Here is a 22,642-nt window from a genome sequence, read left to right on the forward strand (position 1 = left end):
TGTCCCACGTGAATGCCCACCAAAAGGTGACCTCAGCAGAGGAGGACTTTAACAATCAGGTGGATAGGATGACACGTTCAGTGGAAACCGGCCGCTTAGGACGCAGTCATGTGATCCATCATGGGAACCACCACTCACAAGTGGAGTCCAGCCAAGTTGACACATCTTCAACTATCACAGTGCCTAAGGAACTTGACTGCTAACCAGAAGGCTGGTGGTTCAAACCTACCAGCCACTCCTTGGAAGGAAGATGGGGCAGACTACTTCCATAGTAATACTGCCTCAGAAACCGAAGGAGGGGTCGCTATGAGTCGGGTCCGACTAGACAGCACATAACAACAACAACAACATGATATTAATTATATTTTTCAATATTTTTTGCATTATGTTATATCATCTTTCTTTGGAATGGGAACAAATATGTATCTCTTCCAGTCAGTTGGCCAGTTTGCTGTCTTCCCAGCTTCTTGGCATAAATGAATGAGTGCCTCCAATGCAGCATCTGTTTGTTGAAACATCTCAATGGGTATTCCATCAATTCCTGAAGCCTGGTTTTTCACCAATTCCTTCAGTGCAGTTTTGAATTTTTCCTTTAATACCATTGGTTCTTGATCATATGCTATCCCTTGAAATGGCTGAATGTCAACCAATTATTTTTCATACAGTAACTCTGTGTATTCCTTCCATCTTCTTTTGATGTTTCTTGTATCATTCGATATTTTGCACATAAAATCCTTCAACATTCCAACTTGATGTTTGAATTTTTCCTTCAGATTTCAGCCTTTGAAAACCTATGGGCCAGTTCTTATCCATTCTGTAAGGTCTCTATGAGTTGGAATTGACTCAATGACAATGTGTTTAGAAAAGGTATTACCCCCACTTGAATGATTTGAAAAGAGAATATAGAAACCACGTGACATAGGTCATATGGCTATCTGCTGATAGAGACCAGGGAAAAGAAATCAGGCCCTCAAATTTTGGGCTAGGATTCCTTTCAATGTTGTAGATTGGGACAGGTGTAAAATTTTCTGTGCCTATGGAGACACAAAGAACAGAGCAAAATCTTGTCTATGTGTACAACATAGAGGGTACCCTTTGGATAGTATGGTTATAGCTCCATTCTCCTTCAGAGAGAGAGGATAGTGATGCAGAAGTCATGAAGTTCTAAGTGTACTTTAAGACTGTAACGTAGATTACGTACCTTGGAAACATTAGTGATTCCCTCAATCTGATGTGCCTTATGTAAGAAGTATTATTATTTTATTTTAACCACACTTCAGTGGAAATATGGTCAATGTATTATGAATAAAGTATTTGTTAGTCATTCAAATTCTCTTTCTAAGCTGGTTACTCCAATTATAACATACTGAATGAGACCAGGAAAATTTTAGTTGCTTTTATAATGCTATAAATTGTACACAATGAGAGAGATTTGGCAAAAGTGCTGGAAAGTGCTCATAACTCATGTTAAAAGCCTGGCTAATTATCTCCTTTAGTCATAATGACATTAACAGTAAACAAAGGAATTTTTGGGTGCAGGTCTGTCAATGTAGAGATGCAGCAGCACCCCCCAACCCAATCTAAAGAACCAGATGCAGATCAGCCCTACATACCCTACAAATGTTTTCTCTGTTTTATTACTTGGATTGCAAAGTTTCATATTAACAGATACTCATAATATACTGTGACTTGGAACATACTCAATATCAACCTCATTAAAAAAGTAAAGTGTATTGTCTATGATTCCATAAAACATTTCAGTATATAGAATCTTCTAAGGCCCATTATTTTCAGTCAATTGGGATCTGCTGTTGCCAAAAATCATGCAATGTCTATGGTTAAAAGGACAGCTGTGAATTTTGAAACTCCTACCCATAAACATTTAAAAGACAAATGGTATATCAAGCTATTATATAAATGGCATGTATCTACATTCCTTCATAGTAATAAACATATCATTTGTCTTACTTGTTGTAACAGAACAGTCCATTTTGTCTTTGCATTGATCATTTTTCACTATACCTTGTTCCCACACTTCCCGCTTGCATTAGACATTTCTTTTTCACTTATGACTTTTGTCCACGTTAGTTTCTCTTGAAAATTATTTGCTTTGATTTCCTTTACTTCACTTATCTTTCACTTTCCATATGATTGTTTTTTCATTAAATGTCACAAAGTGAAGAATATATGTAGGGGGTCAGGGATGTCTTTTCAGAAAAATAGAGACATGTGCATTAAAAGAAAAGTGACATATTTAGGTGAGATAACCCATGTATACCCAGAAAGAACAAAAATGACTCCTTGAAAGGAAGACTGGACAATCTACTTCCGTAGTGATACCACCTCAGAAACCCAAGGAGGGGTCGCTATGAGTTGGATCTGACTTGAAGGCAGTGAGTTAGTTTGGGTTTGGAAATAGATAGAAAATAGGATTATTCAAAGTGAATGCCCAATAGCTAATAAAACACTGTTCAAGATTACCTCAGGAGTCCTTGGGTGATGCAAACCATTGAACATTTGACAGCTAACTGAAAGGTTGGCAGTTCGAACCCACCCAGAGGCAATTTGGAAGGCTGGCCTGGCGAAATGCTTCTGAAAGGTCACAGCCTTGAAAACCCTATGGAGCAACTCTATTCTGCACACATAGGGTTTCCAAGAGTCACAGGTGACTTGATGGCAACTAACAGCAACAAGATTAACCTCACAGGGCTGCCATGGAAAAAAGGTAAGTACCAAACAAGGTGATCGAGAGATGGTGGCATTTCCAAGGCAAAAGGAAGAATGAATAAGTTACATGTAAGCTGATGACAAATAGATTACTTTTGTTTTAGTGTTTGATCTCCTAAAGTTTAAGAAAAATAATAATAATAAATGCAATTTCTAGCATGAGATATCCAGCAGGTTCCATAAAAATAGGTCAAAGCCCTCTCTTTTATTTTCTCCTTTTTATGCGTTAACCTATCTGAATGTGTATATTCTGAATTCCCTCCATGTCCTCACAAAGAATGCCTTTCATCCCAAGCATCCTGGCTCCATTTCTTACTGAGCAACAAAAAGTTCTGTGGGGTGACCAGTGACCTGACCTATTTGTCTACTTTGTGTGCTTGAGCTCAGCCTCTCTCCGTCTTGGCTATCACTCAACACCACCACATCCACAACTTTATCTTCAGAATCATTGTACTCTTGCTTCCCTTTCTAATTCAATGCTTGCAAAAGTCATTTTTAAAATGTGGTTCTCCCGTCTCACTCATGCATTAGTGGTGGGTCTTTTGTGAAGCTTAGTTGCGGGTGTTGTGCTCCTTCCTCAATGCTCTGTTCCTTTCCAGATCAACAACTCCCATGATTCCACTCAGTACTTTTTTGCATCTGACTCTCCAAATGAAATCCTTAGCCTTACATTTCTTACTGGCCATAGCTTGGTACCACACAGATTTCTTGCCAATAACTTAATATAGCCACAGCTGAGCTCATAATAAAGTCTCTATTCCCAATTTGCTGCAAACACCCCGTTTTTATGTCATTATTGATGATGAAAATAATTTCTTGTCTCCTTGCATCCATTCTCATGGGAGGCCATTTTTAAATTCTCTCATTTTTTCATTCTGCCAAATCCCTGTATTCTCCAATATCAGACATGTTCCTTCCTCTATTTCTAAAATCATTATCTTCATCCAATCTCTAACATATTCCCAACTATCCTACCATATTCACCTCCTCCGTGGTTAGCATCCCTCCTTTTGTTCTTTAAAGTTCAACTTCCTCACATGTGAGCAATTTCCTTTTATGTAACTACCTAGACACATCATAAAGTGTGCACTCAATAAATGTTGGAGGCTGACACTTCCTGTCACTTGAGACTATATCTTGGACGCATTATATATATATTTTTTCCTCTTTTGCCTTAGTGCCTGGAATGCTCTTTCAAATGAAATTACCATCCTCTTTGTATTCAAATTTCTCTTGGCTATTGTCATCTTCTGGAAAAAAAAATGTTAGTAGTACTCTGATGAAGATTTAAAGATTTTAAAGTTTTAAGTGGGTCTTTTTTTTTTTTTTTTTGAGACTTCACAGTTACTTTTTATCTGTTTTTTATTGTCTGTTTACCTTGACCTTTAAACCCACAGGACAGAAATTAGGTATAAAATACTCAGTTGTGAGAATATCTTTGGCACTTAGTCAATATAACACTGTCTACTTTTAGCTCTGTCTTTGCAAAGTGAATGAGAAATCCTGCACCAAGAAGCCTGTAATGAAAAGATACAGCATGGCCAAGAGGATATTGTGCAGATCATATCATCACTGAGGTCACATGATAAATCATCTCTGTAAAGGCGAATTCACACATCCAGACAATAAAATACATCTAAAATTATAGTGCTGGCACAGCTCAGAGCAAATTTTATCAGTTGTTTCTAGTAACTATATAAACCGAAGCAGAGAATGTTGAGTAGGTTATAATTAAAGACTTTTAGGAACCTGATCTGTATAAATACTGAGCCTGTAAGTATTCAGTTTATAGAATTTTTTTTCCAAAGATAGAAGTAAGCTGACTCACAAACACCATCAAATATGTACACAAAGTAGTTACTACTTAGTACACAACTATTGTTTGATTACAAAAATAAAATGATGCTAATTAAATAATTTCCTGAGTACTTGCAGTTCTTGGATTACAAACTTGTTGCATTCCTTAATCTGTCCTTGAATCAAATTTCTATGTAAATTGGGATTATTAGGTGTGGTTCATATCTAAAGTTAGTCAAATTTTTCTCTTAGTATATAATATATTGTGTACATTACTAAAACATCTTTAACATAATAATACAGTGATAATAATAATAATGTTTCCATGCATATTGCAAAGTAGGAAGCCATTTGTTATTACCAACCATTGTATATATTGCAAAGTTTTAATATAAAAGGCTTTATGGGAGGCTGGTTCTTCCCTACGAATTGTATGGAAGTTGGACATTTATAATTCAGGGAGTGCCTGTACATGTTGCAATTAATCAGCACAGTACTATAAGTATAAAATGGCAAATAATACAAGGTGATTCCTTTTCTCTGTCACTACATAGAAATAAAAAATTTTAAATTCACAAAAGCCCCAGTTCTCAAATGACTGTTCAACTTCACTCTTTAAATTTGTTGACTTAAATGTATCCATTCTTTTTCCTTCTACTCTTCCTTAATGTGCCCCACCCTCCACTTTAATAACCCCCCCCCCAAAAAAAAAAACCACTGCCATCAAGTTGATTGTGACTCATAGCAACCCCCATTGGGTTTCCAAGGCCAAGGTTGTAAATCTTTACAGAAGTAGATTGCCTCATCTTCCTCTTGTGGAGCAGTTGGTGGGTTTGAACCAATGACTTTCTCTTTAGCAGCCAAATGCCTTACCCACTATACCACAAGAGCTCCTTAATAACTCCCCAGATTACCTAAAAAAAAAAAAAGGAAACCAAACAAGGTTCTGTCACGTTCATCCCCACTCACAGCAATGCAGCTCCATGTATGCAGAGCAGAACTGTGGAAGGCCTTTCTTCCAAGGCACCTCTGGTGAGTTTGAACTGCCGATCCTTCAGTTAGCCCTACATTATCCATAAAAGAAAATACTACATTGAAAAAAACAGCAAGTGTGAAGATCCAGAGCAGGAACATGTCAGGAGAGTTTCGTTAACAGCAAGGAGATTAGAGTGACTGGAACACAGTGAGTAAGGGGTTGGGAGATTGAAGGAGAGGAGAGAAGTAAGAGGGGGTCCTATCTCAGATGACATAGGCTTTTAGAAAGGTTTTGGCTTTTACTGTGTGTGAGATGGAAATCCTTTAGGGATTTTGAGTAGAGGAGTGACATAATCCGATCTATATTTTACAAGGTTCAGTCTGTGTGCTGTGTGCACATAGGTTCTAAGGAATCAAGAGAGGAAGCAGGGAGATGAATTAGTTAGGAGACCATTGCAGCCAGGAAATGATGTGGCAGTAGCAAAGGAAGAGGGGAGATGTAGTAGGATTTCGGATACATTTTGAATATACATTCAATAGGATTTCCTGAGAGAGTCAATTGAGATATTAGAGAAGAGAGGGGTCAAGAATAACTCTTAAGATTTCTTGGCTTGAGCAATCAAGATAGGGAAGGATACAAGTTAAATAAATCTGGGGAAAAAGATCAGAAGTTCTTACATTGTTGTTATTGTTAATTGCACTCAAGTAAATTCTGATTTATGGTGACCCCAAGTGTACAGAGTAGAAATGTTCCACAGAAGGAAACAAATCGCCAGGCCTAACTAGTAGTTGACTGTTTAATGGTTCGTGCCACCCAGGGTTTACTGAGGACATATAAAGCCAAATAATTCATTCCCACTACCCAAACTGGGTAGCAGTAACAAAGTAGAATTTCCAGGAGTGACTGGTTTTACAAGTCATCCCCCTCCTCATCCCAGATGCTTAAGGCACAATAAGGTCAAAAAGTGAGAAAGAGAGCTTCCAGAGCAGGGTCATGAAGCATGGGTTATTTTTGGTACTTTCAAGGCAAACAGCAGAGAGAAAAGAAATTAAAAACTAGGCCCAAGTTTTTTATTCTATCTCAACTCTAGGAAAAGGAAAATAAGTAATTATAGCAAATTGGCTGAATCATTGGCACCAGGCTATGACTCAGACAAATCAATTGCTCTACAGGTCTCTTGAAGGAGGTTCTCCTTTAGTCAGAGGAAATGAAAGAATTAAGAGACAGCCAGGGAGGTTGGTTTCCAAGGTGAGAGATCACTGCTTTTTACAGTTCAACTGGCTAGATACTACTTAGTTCCTTATTAGCTTCAGACTTTTGTGGGTGGAAAATAATTTGGGATGAAGGAACAAGATTAATATTATGTAGGCAAATGTTCTGAGAGAAATCTATACAATTTATTTTCAGTCAGACTGGATCTAAACCAAACCCACTGCCATCAAGTTGATTCCAACTCATAGCCACCCCCATTTGGTTTCCACGGCAGTAAATCTTTACAGAAGTAGATAGCCCAGTCTTGCTTCTGTGGAGTGGCTGGTGGGCTTGAACCACCAACCTTTTGGTTAGCAGTCAGATGTCTTAGGCACTGTGTTATCAGAGCTCTAGATTGGAACTAAATATTCAAAAAATTTTTTGACAACCCTGTACATAACTAAAGATTTGTGCACATTCATTCACTCATTCAAAAGTGAACATTTATTATTGATTACTATGGATCATAGGTTGTATTAGTGGTGGGTGGGTGTGTGTGTGGGGGGATAAAACTATAATAAGACATAACCTCTTAGCTTGAGATAATTGTGAGCTTGTTAAGCCTTTAAAAAGAATAGATGCTTCTTATCAACCTGGATGGGCACATAACCCAATATTAGCATTTCCTAAGTAGGTATTTGGCTAAAGGAATCACTGAAACCTTTCTCTTTTAGAGTGAAAAAAAGAATCCTCTTTTTACTACCAGTGGGTGACAGAAAACTGTATCTTTTTTTTTTTTTTTATTGTGATTTGGGTGAAAGTTTACAGAGCAAATTCACTGTCCATACAGCAGTTCACACACACATCTCATGACATTGATTACAATTTACCCCAGTGAAACAGCTCCCCTTCCACTTCCTCCCGATAGTTACCATTTCCTTGTGTCCATCCCTCCATACACTTCTGCCTCCTGAACTGTCTCCTTGTGCATAAACAGCCCTTCTTTCTCCTATGATTATTCTCTCCAAGGAGTGTATTTACCTCAAGTAAATGTTCAACTCATATATCTGTTTTTTGTTTGGTTGGACGCCACAGGTGTGTGTTCAATTCCAGACCTTAAGGGCAGCTAGGGACCATAGTCTCAGTGGTTCCACCAGGCTCTATCAGACCAGCAAACTCCCCCCCACACACCTTTTTTTTTTCAAATATATAATTTATTTTTAATGTTGATGCCAAACAATAATTGCTCCATAACATTTTTCTACATAAGATTCAAAAGATTAAATTTATGCCATAGATAAACATGGAAACTACATCATTCACTTCGAGTCTGTTAAAGCATTAAAAATACTTTAGTATCAGTATTAATTTGGCCATGTTAGGCAATGCTGTGGTAACAAACAACCCCCAAATCTCAGTGCCTTAACACAATAAAAGTCACATTCCCACAGCACTTGTAATACAGATTGGTAAGGGATTCTCCCCTTCAGATTCTCTCAGAGCCCATATTGATGGAACACTCAGCCTCCTCAGAAGATGAGAAGCAGTAAATGGAGCATGAGACTTTTACTGCCTCAGTCTAAAAGTGACTCATGTTACTTCCCTTTATAGTCCAGAGGCCAAAACCATATTCACCATCCCAAACTACAAGGTGAGTACATGGGTAGCACTAACAGCTAAGTACTTGGCTACTACCTGACAGGTTGGCAGTTCAAATATGTCTAGCAGTGCATCTGAAGTAAGTCTTGGTGATCTGCTTCCAAAAAACTAATAATCAAAAGCCTTACAGAGCACATAGTGTCTTCTACTCTGACACATGTAGTTGCCATGAGTAGGAACTGACTTGAAGGCAACTAGATTAAACTACAAGAACAATGTAAGAAATATTTGGTGAGCACTTATCTTTTCCATACTGTCTTCTTTTTTGATATTTTCAAAGCAATACAAGTCCAACAGTATGACTTGGGGATGCAGTCTTAGTGACCCAAAACATGATTCTGCTTCACAATAGATATAAGAGTCAGTGAAGCACCATTCAAAGACAAAAACAAACAAATAAACAACAACAAAACTACATTCTTGATGCTTAATAAAAGTCAGAGAAAAGGGTCATCAAATTATTATAGACTGTAGTACCTCTATGCAGAAGGAACCCAGAATGGATCTTGCTTCTCCCAAGAGCCTTTTGATCAGAATAAACGAAATTGAGCCAGAGCATTTGAGGACTCTGCGACAGCATTTCCCTCAGCTAAAATGTTGAGAACAAAACGACTCTGGCCCAAGTGGGGAGGGAGCCACACTCTATCAGACTTGCCATATGCAGTTCATTGTCATCAGAACTCTGAGAGTGCCTATTACAGAACACAAGGTACACGTGTGTGTGTGTGTGTGTGTGTGTGTGTGTGTGTGTAGTTTCTGTCATCCCATGAAGACAAATTTTATCATGAAAGATGAAGACAGGGCAGAGGAAGAGCATAGCCTGTCACTAATAATTTGAAGGATTATGGAATCAAAGGTAAGGACTGATTGTCTAGAAACTGAGATTCGAGGAACACAGCACTGCGTCTATTGCAGCAACCTCGAAGAAAGTTCACACTGTTGTTTGGAATATTTCTTTCTTCATTCAGGAAGATGTTCTTTTCAAGTAAGTTATTCCAAGAAATTTCCAGCTTCTCCACTACCTACTATAGTAAAATCTGTGAAGAATAAATCAAGGTATAAAAAGTAACATAAATATGAACCCAGTGTGATGCTTCCAATATGGTTAAGCATGAAATCTGACTATTCTCCACTAACTTACAATAGTGTGATTTATTTTTAACATTCATTACCTTCTTTTGGGATCAAGATAAAACTGTCAAAGAACTATGGTGTATGTGCGTATGTGTGTTGTTTCTGATGACCAGCTGTGTCCTATTAAATGTCAAAGGAAGGCCCCTTTTCTTCCCATCTGGCGAATCTCTTACAAAGAACACACTGATATAAACACACATATTCCTCTTGTGCATGAGGTCTTGGCCCTGGATTGATCCTGAATTAGTCAATGGCCCTCACATATGATTCAGAGGGAGCTGTGCCATGTGGTACCACACATTACCCATTTGTGGAATGAATTCTATATGCCAGACATTGTTTAAGTGCTGTGCATGATACAAAGATGGATCAAAATACAGACTTGACTTAAGAAGTAGCTTCAGTCCTATAATCTATCACCTGTGTTAGTCCATCTTTCTGAAGACTGAGGAAAAAAGTTTTATACCACAGCTTGGGGTGGCAATGAAAATAAAGGAAAGGAGCAGAAAAATGTCAGAATGGCATATAGCAAGAAAAGAGACAGAAGGACGGAGGATAGAAAAAAGAAGGAACATCTGCTCTGATATAGCTATTTTATTCCTTTATAGCTAAGATCCGCCTCCCACTGCCACAGTTCCACATCACTCTTAATATGTTGGGTATTTCAATCTGGAGGATCCAGTGCACACCCATTATAACAGGACTAAACCTCTACCCATACAAATAAATATGCTTCCTCCAAACTTCCTTATTTCTGTCAATCTGGCCAGTAATCATCCCAAGGCTTGAAACCAGAGTTATCTTGTTCTTCTCCTTCTCCTTCAGCCTCCACATCTAATCATTCTCCCCAGTTTTGTTGCACATAATTTTTCACTTTCTACTGACATGGTTACCATCTTAATTAAGCATTCAACATTTCATACCTCGATTACTCTCATTGTTTCATGACTGTCACTTTTATTCTGCCAACTTCAAACTTCCAAACCACCCTTTATCCATTTAGATGACTTTGTTGGGATGTTGGAATTTGTTGAAATGATGGCAACTTACCTTACTGCTTGCTAAAAGTCACAACATTCAGTATTTTTATGTGATTACTGAAAGCCCATCTCATACTTTGCATTTTCCAAAAATATGAGCTCTCTGGATAGAATAAGACTCGGTATTAAGTATCTCTTTTCATTAATCTCTTCCACATCTTATATTTTGATAGATACTTCTATGCCATATTTTACATTTTTTCCATGATTCTTTAGAAAGCAAATACGAGTTACCCAAAAATTCCAAGGTTATGGTGGTACGTTTCCATCTCTACATAACAAGTATCTCCTATAATCCTCACCTTCAGCATATTCTTTTTCTAATGAATATTAACCTCAACTAAAACCCAGTCCAGGAGCTGTGGTAGCATAGTGCCTAAGGCACTTGACTGCTAACCAGAAGGCAGGTGGTTCAAACCCACCACCACTCCTCGGAAGGCAAGTTGGGCAATCTACTTCCGTAGTGATACCGCCTTGGAAACCCAAGGCAGGGTGGCTATGAGTTGGGTCCGACTCGATGGCACGTAACAACAACAACAACAACAAAACTCAGTCCCAGAATGTATGGTCCACAAAGAACTTAATTATAATGTTTGACAGAACAAGATTCTAGTAAAATAAAACAAAAGCATTAAATGTAGCAATTACACAAACATCTATACCATGATCAATTTTTATAAAAATCTAAACCTTGCTGGTGGTTCAAACCCACCAGCCACTCCTCGGAAGGAAGGTTGGGCAATCCTACTTCCGTAGTGATACTGCCTCGGAAACCCAAGGAGGGGTCGCTATGAGTCGGGGCCGACTCGATGGCACATAACAACAACAAGAAGTATTCTTTTGGGGAAAAGACTGTAATTTATTTTAGCTGGAGAAGCTTACTGGTTGATTAAAATCCATGAGAGTTTCCATTATTGTTTTTATTGTTATTCTGCGTAACTGTTGTTTTGAAAACACATTTCATAATGCCAAGATGGTTGGATATATGCTTAAGGATCAAGAAATGTAGTAAAATCTTTTATTAGTATTTCAGTAACTCAAATAACTGAAGGGCATTAATTCATGCTTACATTTGCACTATTCATGAAAAGAGCTTAGCAAAAGAAATTAAAAGTATAATTAAGAAGGAAGTGACAATGTTTAAATTACTAAAGAACCAATAACATAATTATAGATTGTAAGCCATAAACTGCGGTTTACTACTGTTTTTTGTTTCACTTAGCACAGTCCCTGGCACAAAGGCTCAATGACTATTTATGGAATGAGTCTATTTTTGAGTAACCTGAAAACTTTGGAAGGATCTACTCACAAGTAATTAGTAAATCATTTTTATCCACTCTTAAGAATAAGTTCATTAAGTTTTAGTGAATCACTGATGGCTTAATTTATTTCACTTGGTTTTAAAAAATAATTTTTCACATCTTAAAAATTCACACTTCTCACTAAAGCAAAAAGGATTTCAATCTGATCGTTCATATTTTCAGTATTTCTAAGCTGAACTGTTTTAATTTGGTGAAAACAGTAGTTCCCCCCAGAGATTCCCAGAACTCAGAATTAGAGTTACATTTTCAGGTCAAGCATGGCTATATTCTAGCACATTTGTCTATTATGCTTCTTTGCAGACAAAGTCAAGGCTCTTTTTTTGGATGATCACTTACTAATAGTATGGAGATACACAGAGAGAGGAAAGAGAGAGAATTAATCAGAAAACCATAAGCCTTTGATAAGGAAACTTATTTTCCCCTGCTAGAATATCCAAACCCACTGCTACTAAGTTGAGTCTGGCACACAGCATCTGTATAGGACAGTGTAGAACTGCTCCATAGGGTTTCCAAGGCTGTAAACCTTTATGGAAACAGACTGCCTCATCTTTATTCCACAGAATGGCTGGTGGGTTCAAACCACTGATGTTTTGGCTAGCAGCCGAATGCTTTAACCTTTACACCATCAGAGCTCCTTACCCATCTAAAAATAAATTGCTCTTCATTTGTTTTTATTGAGCCACATCTAAAAATCATGTGTGTTCAGGGAAATAAGTTTTAGGCAAATTTATCTTCCTAATCCTATGTTAAAAAGAAGATGTAAGATTCGGATCTATATAGTTTTATGAAATGGACATTGGCTATTCTGTCAGTTGTTTTCAAAGAGAGCATTAACAGGTCTGAAATTGAAATTGCTCTGGGCTTTTTTTTTTTTTTTTGGGAGAGGGGGCTTTCATTAATGATTTGTGAACAAGTAGCTCCCCTCTCAAAGGAGAAAACATCATTTAGGGCTCAGTGGCTGCATGCATTACTCAATGTCTTGCAACATCATCCAAGTTGAGCCATATATCATTGGTGGTAGTTGAGGAGGAGGGTAGACATTTAGAAGGATAAAAAGGAACCATTGATACTTCTCACACATTTCAAGGTTGTCTCAATGAATACAATGTCTTGTGCATACACAGAAGACTTATGAAATAAATAAGAGGCTTATTTATAAGTATTATTCTTGTTTCAACAGAAACACTAAGATATCTTTTAGCCACATAAGGCTATGTCAGAGGCATTTTCAACTGTAATGTATCTGAAGTCCAAACTGCTAATTTCTTTTGTGCGTGTGAGTCAACAAGAGGCATTCAAAACAGATCACACAGGCTGCATTTTTGTGGGTGGCCTTGGAATTGGGGCCAGCATGATTCACTCATACACACAGGCTGGACCTCAGAGGGCAATGACAAAACAGTGTCTTTGCTGTCCATGGTGGCAATGCTTCCAGCCAGTCCTATCTCCTGCCCACAGCCTGACTCCATGCCAACCAGGAAGATGTGGTTGGTGGGTAACTTGAAATTACTGTGGGAGGATGTAGGTTGACTTAACAGTGGGCATTGGGCCAGAGAGAAAGAATAATACTCATAATGAAGATCCTGAGTAATGGGTAGATACTTGAGTTTGGAATCTATGATATGAGCCATTTAGGCTCCAAGTAGTGTATGAAAGAGGTGGGAGAACTATGTTTAAATTGTGATGTTATTCTCAAGTTGTGCTTTGAAATGTTAACTTAAAGGGCATCCTCTTTTAAGAAATTAAATAATCACAACAATAATAATCATCACCAAAGCAATAATACTCAAAGATTGCAAAGAGGAATCTTAAGACTCTCATTACAAAATGCCTCACCACAAACAGTCACTTTTAAAAGAAAGGGACTGTGATACTGGAGAAAGTGATGCCCAAATCTTGGTGGATTCAGGTACCTCCTAAGAATACCAAAGACAAATCAGTTGCCATGAGTTGATTCTGACTCAGGGAGACCTCACATGCCTCAGAATAGAACTGTGTTCCGTAGGGTTTTCAACAGCTCCTTTTTCAGAAGTAGATGCCAAGACTTTGTCTGAGGCACCTTGGGATGGAAGTGAACTACCCACCTTTTGGTTAGTGACACATTTAGTAGACAAGCACTTAACCATTTGCACTACCCAGGCAACTTACTCATCAGAATGCACACTCCTACTGCTGTCGAGCCAATTCTGATACTCATAGCGACCCATAGGGTAGAGTAGAATTGTCCCATAGGGTTTCCAAGGCTATAAATCTTTACAGAAGCAAACTGTCTCATCTTTTTTCCATGGAGAAGCTGGTGAGTTTGTACCATTAACCTTTTGGTTAGTAGCTGAATACTTCAACCACCATACCACCAGAGTTCCTACTCATCAGAATGTTGTTGTTATGTGCCGTCGAGTCGGCCCCGACTCATAGCGACCCCTCCTTGGGTTTTCGAGGCAGTATCACTACGGAAGTAGGATTGCCCAACCTTCCTTCCGAGGAGTGGCTGGTGGGTTTGAACCGCCAGCCGTCTGGTTAGCAGGCAAGTGACTTAGCCACTATGCTACCAGAGCTCCTACTCATCAGAGGCTATTAATATCTGGTGCTCACACCATGAACCCAGTGGGTTTCATCAGTGAACTCAAGAAAGAAAAAAAGAAAAAATTTGTTTAGCCCAAGATGAGAGAAAACATTTCTTAAGCCAAAACTGGAGTCTAATCTCTCTAGAGGTCACTGGTTCTTGAATAGCTGTAAAAATGACCACCTGTGAACCAGAGGACTGGCCAGTGTGACTTGACTCACAAGAGAGCACCTTGGATGTAGCTCCTGGTCTGCTGAGCTTTGCCTTGCCTGACATCAATTTCCCAGACAAGGCTCCCAGCTCTTGCAATCCAGAACTCCCAGCCCATGCCAGCAAGAGCTCACATTGCTTAAGTGGCTGAGAGAAGGTAGATGGAGCGAGGAGGGGAGAGCCCTGGACACAGTCTTGGTGGCCTCTCCATGAGATGACGTGCACTGCTTTTCTTTCCAACTTAAAAATTCTGCATTGTTACAGACAGCAAACAAAAAGAACCTGTGTGTATACTTCACAAAGTATGTAGCTACTTCCAACATCTCACTGTAATTTCCTGGACTTTGAGACATTACCATGGGTCTGTGGGGGGCTGGCATGGGAACAGGGGCAGGGGAACAAGTTACAACCTTGGAGGAAAATGCATGCTCTTTCTTTTGCATCATTTGGCCTGTTTTCTTCCTATCTTTCTGCCCTGCTTTCACATTTTCAGGCAGAGATGTTGGGCAGTTTGATCTGCCACATGGGAGACCCAGTCACATTAGCTTGTCTCTGCTCAATGTTACTGCCCTTCTATCTGCCTCATTAAAAAAACATACATGTTTTATGTTAGAAGAGGCACAATTAACTTGTGTAGCCCAGTCTAGCCCAGCCCGATGAGACACCAAAAAAGAAAACAACTTCATGGATGATCACAGAAAATAAGCACACACACACACATACCAAGGAAGTGACAGAAGGTTCTCAGGAATCATGCACGTGAAAATAGGGCCCCTGGGAAAGGGTGAGTGTTCCCTTCCTTGCTGTGAGTTCTTGTGCTAACAAAAAGAATTCTTCTTTTTTTTTTTTCCTTCCTGCATTGGGGGAAATGTCTGGCCTACTATGAAAGAGTATCTTTGGTGAATGGGGAAAAGTGGGAAAGAAGGAGGAGCAAGGATTTAATGCTAAAATCAAGGAATATCTGGTACACCAACCTTTCTTATTTCCTTTCCCTCTGATAAAGGTCTGGCCCATTAGGGCACTTAGGAATGCTTGCTAAAACTTGCCTGGAAGCACAGTAATATGCCATAGGAACTTCCCACCTCACATATAGCAACATGGCTTCATACAAGATCCTTTAGCTACAGCATCATTTAAAGATGCAGAAAGTAGGAGAAATTTTCCACAAATGATCACTCAGTTACCACTTAGTCCCCAAACAGTTGTTTATAATTTTCTAATCAGCGGGTAAGGTCAACTGGGTTGATCACAAAAATCTGAGAGCTGTGAACTCCCAGGGACAAGAATAAACACCATTTTTTTAATACTTTTTCTTAAAAGCACCATTTAGCCATTTTTGGTATACATAGACCTCGAGAGGACAGAGCATAGTGGCCTTGACCATAAATAGAATAAAAGTTGATTCAGAAGAGTACCATCTGCCCCATTGTACTCCTTCCCAGGCAGTTGTTTCCTGTACAGACAAATGCTTATGGTCAATGCACAATTTCATTAGTGTTCTATTGCTTTCCCACATAATATACAGCAGAATAACAGTGGCACAATATGCTCACAGATACGGCAAATTGAAGTCAAATGAAATGCCTCTTAGCAGTCCACACCAGATTTCTGAAGAACTGGCTAGATTGGATATTTCATGACTTCTTGGCACTTCATCTCACTTTTACACTAACTCACAGGACTCTCTAGCATTTCACTAAAGAATAACCATACTTAAAAAAGAGAGAAAGACAATTGCAAGAACCCTAAGAATAAAGCACATTGTTCATTGTATACAAAGACTCAGAGAATTTATGATATTTACCTGAGGTCTTACTTATAGTGAGTAGTGGAGTCAGGACCTGGCCAGGGCTGCATCTTCTAAGTATAATTCTGGTACTCTCTGCACTGTATCACTGCTAATTCCGAGTTACCTTCTTCTGGGAGTTGGGAAGGCTTTGTACTCACACATCCTCTGTACGAGGCCTCACACACACTAGCACTTGGTCTGTATCTTAGCTGGTCAGAATACCTTATTTTATTGAAAGTGTTCTCCATTTTCCCCTCCTTTCTCTCTCTTCCTCCCTTCTTTGCTCTTCCTTCCTTCTCTTTTTCTTCTTCCCTTCCTCCCTTCCTTCTTCCCATCCATTCTCTTGCCTGTTCATCCAGTTACATATCACATCTTTACTGAGACCCATACTCTACAATATACATAAATATTAACTAGGGGAGGCAAAAATCATAACACATCCATCTTAACCAGTTTTAAGGGTCCATTCAAGCTCCAGTTGCACCTGAAGACTTCTCTGCCCCTCTAGTCTCAGAACTCCTTTGCTCCTGTAATTGCAGTTTGCAGTTCTAATTACAAATACTTTAGTCTCCTGCAGAGCCAGTACTTGATTGATCTTTCTTTGTACCATGTGTTCATTTTAGCTCCACAAGGAAGTTGTAAGGTCTTTGATGAACATATAGAGATCATGCAACTCTTTTTATCTCCCATAGTGCTGGGCATATAATACATTGACTAGCTGTAGAAATGACCACTTCTGTGTACTGATTATCAGGATTCTCAGTGGTTGATTTATTGGTGCTTTGTCTATATTGCAATATGGTAGAAAGAAGGACAATTTTACACCTAAATTCATCTGCTTATTGTGATTATTAATAACGCACCACTCCTTCTTTATTTTCCTACTATATTAAGGGTACTTTGTATAACCTGAAAAAACACTTGAATCTCAGACTTCTTTCGGAAGGCTAGTTTCAAGTAATTTATCTGAAAGCAATTTATTAGATTATCTTGTTCCATATACCTTGCTCCATTTCTCCTTTTTTCCAAGAACAATATATCACTTTTCTCGATCTCTTCAGAGAGGGTTGGGAAGAAAATTTGGGAAATTAGAAAGGACTCCAGTAGTGTAAATAAGAATGTTTACCCCATTATGGATTACTATAATCTGGGGCACAGCATTTAATGTCTAAGTAATAATACTACCAAGAGAGTGTTTCATGGTTTTACAAAAGTGTACAAAGGACTAGCTTTTTTAGAATTTGGATCCAAAAATGGCCTATGAGTTAAAGAAGATAACACTATTCCCATCCAGCATGGTTAAAGGATATTGCCAAGGTCATATATTTAGCAAAGGGCAGGCAGGACTCTACTGTCAAGTCCAGTATTTTTTCCCATGTGTATATTTCTCTTTTTTTTTTTTTCTGAAATAAATCCATTTATCATATGTAAAGGACAATATTACTGAGACACAAATTTTCCATGGGATGTTATAAAATGTGCCAGAAAGAAAATGAGTTAATTAGTTTGGGAAATGTTAGGTTACAATGTTAAACTACAATGTTTCTTCTAGTATTCAACCTCACATTGCAAGTGTTGTAATGCAGGTGTACAGTGTTTCCTAGGCTGAGTATGTAGGGTATAATATGGAGTGTACAGGGTTTCTCAAACTTGTGTGACCAAAGGGCCACTGCATTGACCAACATCTCCAGAGATTTCTGTTCTAGGAAACACAGTTTGGGAGATACTGATCTCCACTGTGTCTCTTTTCTGCCTATTAATGAGGTTCATATTGCATGGATACTTGCAATGTCATGTCTTTAAATTAAATGAAATGATGCTATCACTGCAAATGGAGCTTACTTCAATAAGATCATGAAAGAAAATGAAAATATGTCTTATTACACCCTACTGGTATTTGAAATTGCATTTCGTACCTGACTTATTAATTCCTTTTTGCACAATAGTTTGACCCAAATAAAGAAAAGTGATTTCTACCATTTAAACTATATCAGTAAAATGATCATTATGTCTTTTTAAGAGAAAATATTCTCTTCAGATTTATAACTTGCATCTAGCAGAGAAAAACTTTGTAATTTATACAGTTCATTACCACAATGGTAACAAGAGTAAAAATCACAGCAGCCCTTAGGATATTATAAAACAGATTCGAGACTAGTACTTGCTACCATGGGACTCCACTTGGGGAAAAGAAATTGATATTATGTATGTGTATGAAAAGGAGAATTTGAGTTACTGTACCCTGTAGAAAGTACACATCAGGGATGTGCTTTTCATATGTTAAAGAAAATATTAATAAAAGACCAAAATCTATCTGGAAATAATTCCTTCTGCATTTTCATGCTTTTTAACTGAAAACTCAGAAAGAAAGATTTTACTGGCAATGGTTCTAAAGCCTTATTCTCCTCTATTTAAAGACCATATCCTCATGTGCTCCATGTGACAGGACCAGAACAGAGTTGTTGCAATTAATCCAAATACTATCATGCAGTATACTGATTATTATAACTGAATTCACTGTGTTTTTATCTGCATTAGAAACTCTTAAGGATTTCATGATATAATTAGACAGCAATACCAAGCAAAACAGAACAAATAACAATCAAAACTCTTGCACTAAGCTAACTCATTTCCCAGATAATACAAAATCCATGTGTATATTTTTTCCTGGAATTTAGGGACTTAACGAACAATTGCAGAATGGTTTCCAAGGGATGAACAAGGAGACAAAATGAGATTTATTAGTATATATAGCATTAATAAAGAGTCTTATATTATTGTGAAACACCTGCCAATAGCCAACATGCACACCATGATCTCCAGTAGAAAATGATTAAAAGTAATTAGAACAGGTGTTTATTGGACTGGGAAATTAGAAGAAAGGCTTTACATTACATATTGAAGAGAAGGAGTCCATTCTCAGCCCCAAAAGTATCTTTGGAAGTCTGTGAAAACTTGGAAGTGAGAGAGAAGGTTCCTTTACTCTTCACGTCTAATGAAAGAAATTCCAGCTGCATTCAACAAAAGGTGCCAGATATCAAACAACACCAGTACTATTCCAAGGGGTAACAGAAATGAATTAACGTTCCTTTTGAAGACAGCCTTACTTAGTCCATTAACATAAGAAGCCAAAATGTGAGTTAAATTTAAGGTTCATACATCTTATCCAAATTTACTCTATGCATATCATACTGAATGGAATACACAGAGTCACTATACCAAAAAAGAATTGGTAGATGGTCATCCATTTCAGGAGGTGGCAAATGATCAAGAACCAAGGGGATTGAAGGAAACAATCAAAACTGCACTGAAGGAATTGGTGAAAAACAAGCCTCAGAATTGACAGAACACCCATTGAGATGTTTCAACAAACAGGTACTGCCCTGGAGGCACTCAATAGGCTACGCCAAGAGATTGAGAAGCCACTACCTGCCCAACTGACTGGAAGAGATCCATATCTGTACCCATCCCAAAGACAATATCACTGATATCACACACAAGTAAAGTCTTACTGAAGATAATGTAAAAACGGTTGCAGCAGTATATTGATGGAGAACTCCCAGAAATGCAAGCTGGATTCAGAAGGGAAGATAGAGTGAGGGATATCATAGCTGATGTTAGATGGATCTTGGTTCAAAGCAAACAATACCAGAAAGATGTTGACTTGTGTTTTATTGACTATGCAAAGGTATTTGATTGTTTAAATCATAACAAATTATGGATGGCATTGAGAAGAAAGGGAATTCCAGAACACTTATTTGTACTCATGAGGAACTTGTACATATACCAGGAGGCTGTTGCATGAACAAAACAAGGGGATACTGCATGGTTTAAAATCAGGAAGGGAGTGCATCAGGGTTCTATCCTTTTACCACACTTATTCAATCTGTACACTGAGCAAATAATCTGAGAAGCTGGACTATATGAAGAAGAGCATGGCATCAGGATTGGAGGAAGGCTCGTTAACAACCTGAAGTATGCAGATGACACAACTTTGCTTGCTGAAAGTGAGGATGACTTGGAGTACTTACTGATGAAGATTAAAGACAACAGTCTGCAGTATGGATTACACTTCAATATAAAGAAAACAAAAATCCTCACAAATAGACCAATAAGCAACATCACCATAGATGGAGAAAAGATTGAAGCTGTCAAAGACTTCATATTATTTGGTTCTACAATGAACACCAATGGAAGCAGCAGTCAAGAGATCAAAAGACGTATTGCATTGGGCAAATCTGTTGCAAAAGACAACAATGCTGAAAAGCAAACATATCTCCTTGAACACTAAGATGTGCCTAACCCAAGCTATGGCATTTTCAATCATCTCATATGTGTATGAAAGCTGGACAATGAATAAGGAAGACTGAAGAAGAGTTGATGCTTTTGAGTCGTGGTATTGGTGAAGAATGCTGAAAGTACCACAGACTGCCAAAAGAACTAACAAATCTGTCCTGTAAGAAATGCAGCCAGAATGCTCCTTGAAAGCAAGAATGGCCAGACTTTATATCACCTACTTTGGTCATGTTGTCAGAAGGGACCATTCTCTGGAGAAGGATGTCATGCTTGGTAAAATAGAGGATCAACGAGAAAGGGGAAGGGCCTCAACAAGATGATTGACACAGTAGCTGCAGCAATGGACTCAGGTATAGTAGGGATCCTGAGGCTGGCACAAGACCAGGCAGTGCTTCTTTCTGTTGTGTATAAGGTCACTATGAGTTAGAGAGAACTTGACAGCACATAACAACAAACAACATCATATTCCATCTGGATCAATTTTCCAAGGTATGAAAAGGTTTGACATTGATCATTTTTGTGGGCCATCATTTATATGTAAACAATTTTTTCAAAGCTAGTACCTGAGTATAAGAAGTCAGCTTACAGTAAGTAAATTTTTTGCTTATAAATTTGGTCCAAGTAAGAAAAAAGAAGTACTAATATTTTATCTTTACTTTTTCTTATGACATTTAACACTTTATTCCTTGTATAATGGTCTACAGTCTCCACTCTCCTATTTGAATGAGAGCTCCTTGATAGTAGGATCATCTCTGAATTTCTTTCCAGGTTTCTTAAACTCCATCACCTGCCTTGCACCCAAGTACATGGTAGGTGAATGAACAAATGAACGAATAAATAAATAATAAACTGAGAAGAGGGATAGTGTCTCAGACATTTTTTTCTAAAGATATTTCCCAAATAAGTTTAAACTGATAGGCTCTAGATTGCAATGGCAAGATGGCAGACAACAGAGATATACTATCCAGACCCTCTACAACAAAGATTCAAGAGACCAAGTGGAATGGATATGGACGACAGTTCTGGAACCCCAGAACTTCAAAGGAAAGGATAAAGAAGTAGATTAAATACTGGCTAGAGGCAGAGACAGAACTGAAATAGTGAACAAGAATGTATAAGGAGCAGTGAAGTGCCAACCGGCACAGAGTGGCCATTCGTGCTCATTCCTATTAGAGCACGAAGAAGATAAGTGCCTCTATTGTCCAGGACTATGCTGGCACCCACATCAGTGATCAGTGATCAGAGATGTGTGATCTCCCCCTTCACCCTGCCCAACCTTCCAATGATCAGAGGCAGAGTCCCCCCACCCTTAACCAACCAGGACGCAGTCAATCCCCTCCACTACCAGTGCTATGTCACTATTTTTTTTCTTTTTTTCAGTTATTTATCTTTCATCTTAGCTCTTCTCTCTTTCTTTCTTTTTTTCTTCTCTTTCCTCCCCTCCTTCCCTTTTTTCTTGTACCATGAAAAGGATACCCTGCCTGAGGTCAGCAGCACCTGCCCCTGCACTTTGCTGGTTGGTGGTGTGTACTTCTATGCAGTGGCCACTGCATTGCCACTGCAGCCAGTGCTTTCACCAGTACCACACTGTTTTTCTTTCTTTTCTTTTTTCTGTCTTAGTTCTTTCCTCTTCCCTCTCTGTTCTTTTCTTTCTCTTGCCCTCATTTTTTTTTCCCTTGATCCCACAGAGCAAGTACCCACATTCGGTGGTCAAGAGCACCTGCATCCACCACTCCACTCATGAAGGTTAATGCTCTGTGAAAAATGGCCTTTGCATTCCCACTGAAGTCAACTTTGGCAGCTAACCCTTACAATGGTACTATGCCACAGTTCTTTTTCCCCCTATTTACTTAGTTCTTTACATTGAGAGATTTAGCATCATGGCAGGATACAAGATCAACATCCAAAAATCAGTTGGATTCCTCTACATCAGCAAAG

The sequence above is a fragment of the Orycteropus afer genome, unplaced genomic scaffold, assembly GCF_000298275.1.
Source record: "Orycteropus afer afer isolate SDZICR_OR568_19922 unplaced genomic scaffold, OryAfe1.0 scaffold00026, whole genome shotgun sequence".
Classification (NCBI taxonomy): domain Eukaryota; kingdom Metazoa; phylum Chordata; class Mammalia; order Tubulidentata; family Orycteropodidae; genus Orycteropus; species Orycteropus afer.